A 5402-nucleotide genomic window follows, 5' to 3' on the forward strand; every position below is an offset into this window, starting at 1 on the left:
CAATGTGTAAAATACAAGAGTCTCAACAAAAATTCATTATATTAACAAATAAATGAGGTATTATTTAAATAAAGAGTCTAAATATGTGAACTAAAAAGCAGTTTATGTAAACTTAATCAGAAATGAAAAAGAGACATTACAACTAATGCCACAGAAATAACAAGGATTATAAGAGACTATTATCAACAGTGAACAGAAACCTAGGAGAAACGGATAAATTCCTAGAATAATACAACCTAGCAAGACAGAATCATGAAGAAAATATAAAGTAGGCCACTGTGAGCAGCATCCAACATCACTTTGGCTGCCCTTGACGACTTCGCAAATGCCCTGAAGCCATGGCCAGCAAGGGTCTGCAGGACCTGAAGCAACAAATGGAAGGGCCGGCCCAGGATGCAGTGACTGCAGCCGGAGCAGCAGCTCAGCAAGTGCTGGATCAGGTCACAGAGGCAGGGCAGAAAACCACTGACCAGGTGGCCAAACCTACCCAGGAAAACATCGACAAGACTGCTAACCAGACCTCTGAGACTTTCTTGGGTTTGGGAGAAAAATTAGGTTTCCTGAAATGACAGAAGGGAGCCATGGGTGACTCCCCTCCAGGCTCTGAGCTCTGGTTATCGGCTGCCGCCTCAGCCTAATGCCTCATTAAAGCACATGTTCCAAAAAAGAAAAGAAAATAGAAAGTCTGAACAGACCTCTATCTAGTATGGAGATGGAATCAACAATTAAAAACCCCCCAACAAGAAAAATCCAGGACTAGATGGCTTTAGTGGTGAACTCTACCAAACATTTAAAGAAGAATTAATGCTAATCCTTATCAAAGTCTCCTTTAAAAATTTGAAGGGTAGGGAACACTTTCAAACACATTTTATGAGGCCAGCATTACCCCAACACCAAAGCCAGACAAAACACCACAAGAAAAGAAAACTACAGGCCAATATCCCTGATGAACATAGATGCCAAAATCCTCAACAAAATACTAGGAAACCAAATCCAAGTGCACATTAAAAGCATCACATACCACGACCAAGTGGAATTTATTCCTGGGATGCAAGGATAGCTCAACATATGAAAATCAATTAACGACATACACGGCATTAACAAAATAAAGTGTAAAATCACATCATCATCTCAATAAATGCAGAAAAAGCACTTGACAAAATTTTAGACACTTTCATGATACAAACTCTCAACAAACTGGGAAAGTACCTCAACATAACAAAGGCACATATGAAAACCCACAGCTGACATAAACAATGGTGAAAAAATGTAAGGCTTTTCCTCTAAGATTAGGAATGAGGCAAGGATGCCCATTCTTTCCGCTTCTAGTCAACATAGAAGGACTAGTCAAAACAATAAGGAAAAAAACATCAAAATTGTAAAGGCAGAAGTAAAATTGTCTTTGTCTGCAGGTGGCATGATCTTACATATGTAGAAAACCCTAAAGACTCCTCCAAAAAACTGTTAGAACTAATAAAAGAATTCAGTAAAGTTGCAGAATACAAAATCAATATACAAAAACCAGTTGTGTTTCTATACACTAACAATAACCTCTCTGAAAAAGAAATTAGGAAAACAATATCATGTATAATGGCACCAAAAAATAAAAAAAACTTAGGAATAAATCTAAATAAGTATACAAATCTAAATTTGTATACTGAAAACTACAAAACATTGATGAAATAAATTAAAGAAGATACAAACAAATGAAAAGACAGCCCATGTCCACAGGTTGGAAGATTCAACATTGTTAAAATGTCCATACTACCCAAGGCGATCTACACATTCAATGCAATCCCTATCAAAATCCCAAAGGCATTTTTTACAGAAATAGAAAAGAAAAATTCTATAATTCTTATGGAACCACAAACAGCCAAATGAATTGGGAGCAAGAAGAACAAAGCTGGAGATATCACATTTTCTGATTTCAAAACATATTACAAAGCTACAGTAACAAAAACATTATGGTACTAGCAAAAGAACAACTATATATAGGCCAATAGAACAGAATAAAAATCCCATGAATAAATCCATGCATATACAGTCAACTGATCTTCAACAAGGATGACAAAAATACACAATGGGGAAAGGATAATGTCTTCAACAAATGGTCTTGGGGAAATTGGATATCCAAGTGCAAAAGAATAAAATTGGAACCTTATCTTAAAGTATAAATAAATAAATAAATAAATAAATAAATAAATAAATAAAATAACCCCCAAATGGGCTAAAGTCTTAAACATAAGACCTGAAACTGTAAAAGTCCTAGAAGAAAATATAGGGGGAGATCTTCATGACACTGGTCTCATCAGTGATTTCATAGATAAGGCACCAAAAGCGTAGGCAACCAAAACCACAATAAACAAGTGGACTACATCAAACTAAAAAGCCTCTGCACAGCAAAGGAAACAAGGAACAGAATGAACAGGGTACCTGTGGAATGGGAGAAAATATTTGCAAACCATATATCTGACAAGGGTTTAATTTGCAAAATAAATAAGGAATGCCTACAAGTCAATAGCAAAAACAAAAACAAAAAACCCTGAAAACCCAATTAAGAAATAGACAAAGGGCTTCAATGGGCATTTCTCCACAGAAGACATACAAATGGCCAACAGGTACATGAAAAAATGTCAATGTCACTGAATATCAGGAAGTGCAAATCAAAACCACAATAAGATATCACCTTACATCTATCTGGGTACCTATTATCAAAAAAACAAAAGATAAGATATGTTAGCAAGTATGTGAAGAAATTGAAACCTTTGCACACTGTTGGTGGGAATACAAAATAGTGCAGCTGCTACGGAAAACAATATCAAGTTTCATCCAAAAATTAAAAATAGAACTACCATATAATCCATGAATTCTACTTTTGCGTATTTATCTAAAGGAATTGAAATCAGGATCTCAAAAAGAATTTAGCACTTCCATGTTCATTGAAGCACTATTCATAATAGCTGTGGAAATAACCTAAATGGACGCTAACAGATGAATGGATAAAGAAAATGTGGCATATACATAAAATGGGATACTATTAATCCTTTTAAAAAAGGAAAGAAATTTTATATATATAAAAATACGAATGAACCTTGAGGACATTATACTAAGTAAAATAAGCCAGTCACAAAAAGGCAAATACTGAATGATTCCACTTATATGAGGTAACTAAAATCGTCAAATTCATAGAATCAAAAAGTAGAATGGTGGTTGCCAGGAGCTGGGGGAAAGGGGAAGTGGGGAGTTACTAATCAGTGGGCATAAAGTTTTAGTTAATCACGATGAATAAGCTATAGAGATCTTTACAACATTAGTCACCTATGGTCAACAATAATGTATCAAACACTTTAAAATGTAATTAGAGGGTAGATCTCATGTTAAGTGTTCTTACCACAATAAAATAAAATTAAAAAATAAAGATTCGAGGACATGTCTTGATGCAGTTAAATTTCTTGGAATCAGTTTGAGCTTTTTTAGGGTTAGGGTTAAGGTTAGCTATCAGTTGGAGTCGAAGTAAAGAGCATCCCAGACAAGAAAACAGCTAAAGAAGTTCATCACTACCAAACCAGTATTATAAAGAATGTTAGAGGGAATTCCTTAAGACAAACCAAAAAAGTAAAACATATTAATAATAAAATGGCAACAACTACATATCTATGAAAAAATTACCTTCAATGTAAGTGTATTAAATGTTCCAATCAAAAGATAGGGTGGCTGAATGGATTTGAAAAACAAGTCCCTCACATATGCTGCCTACAAGACATCACTTCAGATCAAAAGACACACACAGACTGAAAATAAAGGGATGGAAAAAGATAGTTCATGAAAATGGAAACAAATTAAAAAGCTGGAGTAGCAGTACTTATCTCAGACAAAATAGACTTTAAAACCAAGGCTAAAACAAGAGATAAAGAAGGTACCCAATGATCCCACTTCTGGGTAATTATCTGAAAAAATCCAACATGCTACTTTGAGGGGAAGTGTGCATCCATATGTTCATTGCAGCATTGTTTACAATAGTCAAGATGTGGAGGCAGCCAGGGTGTCCATCAATGGACAAATAGATAAAGAGGAAGGCGGTACATATATGCAATGGAATATTACTCCGCCATGGAAGGGAATGGGTTCTTGCCATCTGCAGTGGCATGGATGGATCTGGAGGGTATTTTGCTGAGTGGAGTATTTCAGAAAGAGAAAGACAGATGCAAAGTGATGTCACTTATATAAGGAATCTAAAGAACAAATAAACAAACAAACAAAAACAAACTCATAGATACAGAGAGCATTTTGATGGTTGCCAGATGGGAGGGGAGTTGGGAAGGTGGGTGAATAGAGGAAGAGATTAAGAAGTAAAAATTGGGTTGTTACAAAGTAGTCATGGGGATGTAGGGTATAGTATAAGGAATATAGTCAATAATATTGTAACAACTATGTATGGTGTCATATGGGTACTAGATTTATCAGGGTGATAGATGGGAAGGGTTTGGGAGGCAGGGTGAAAAAGGTGAGGGGATTAAGAAGTACAAATTGGTAGTTACAAAATAGTCATGAGGTTGTAAACTATAGGGAATATAGTCAATAATATGGTAATAACTATGTGTACTGTCAAGTGGGTACTAGACTAGTTAGGAGGACCGCTTCTTAAATTATATAAATATCGAACCACTATGCTGTACACCTGAAATTAATATCAAATTATATTGAATTTCAACTGTAATTGTAAAATTAAAAAGGGAGAAGAAGGTGACGAGGTTCAAATTTCCAGGTATGAAACAAATAAATCATGCACAGCACAGGGAATATAGTCAATAATATTGTAACAGCATGGTACGGTGTCAGATGGTTGCTGGACTAATCATGGTGACCACGTTTTTAGGTATATAAACGTTGAATAACCATGGTATACACCTGAAACTAATATAATATTGTATGCTAGCTATATCTTAATAAAAATCTTTTTAAAAAAGACATTGGACTTCAGGTCGTTAGAACATAAAGTATTCCTATCTCTCTCTGAGCGCCAACAATTGTGGCGTCCACTTCTTCCTGGTGTTTTTTTCTCAGCATCTGTAGTTTCTTCATGTGCTATGCAGCTCTGTATTCAGTTAAAGACTTAGGAGGACCCATCTGTACAGTAACAGAACTCTTCATGACAGCTCCATCCTCTTCAGTACTATGTCTTGAAAATTGTAGTTTCCTTGTCCTCCACAAATTTTAAATTCTGTATCCTCTACTCACCAACACTACTAGACTCTATTTGGCTGTAGCATCTATGTACTGCTAAGTGAACAGTCTCTAGGCAGTGAGCTGGAAGTCTCACCTTCTTTGTTTTTCTACTGTTAAGGATATAAAATAAGAATGAACAAAGACTCCTGGTCGTAAATAAAGTGAGTTGGAAAACA

At 35.5% G+C, this 5402-nt stretch overlaps 1 pseudogene; it reads left to right on the forward strand.

Moving 5' to 3' along the window:
• Window positions 1–338: 338 nt before the first annotated feature.
• On the forward strand, window positions 339–569 carry LOC109446461 (adipogenesis regulatory factor; annotated as a pseudogene).
• The last annotated feature ends 4833 nt before the right edge of the window (window positions 570–5402 follow it).

Source organism: Rhinolophus sinicus, linkage group LG09 (assembly GCF_036562045.2).
Source record: "Rhinolophus sinicus isolate RSC01 linkage group LG09, ASM3656204v1, whole genome shotgun sequence".
Classification (NCBI taxonomy): Eukaryota; Metazoa; Chordata; class Mammalia; order Chiroptera; family Rhinolophidae; genus Rhinolophus; species Rhinolophus sinicus.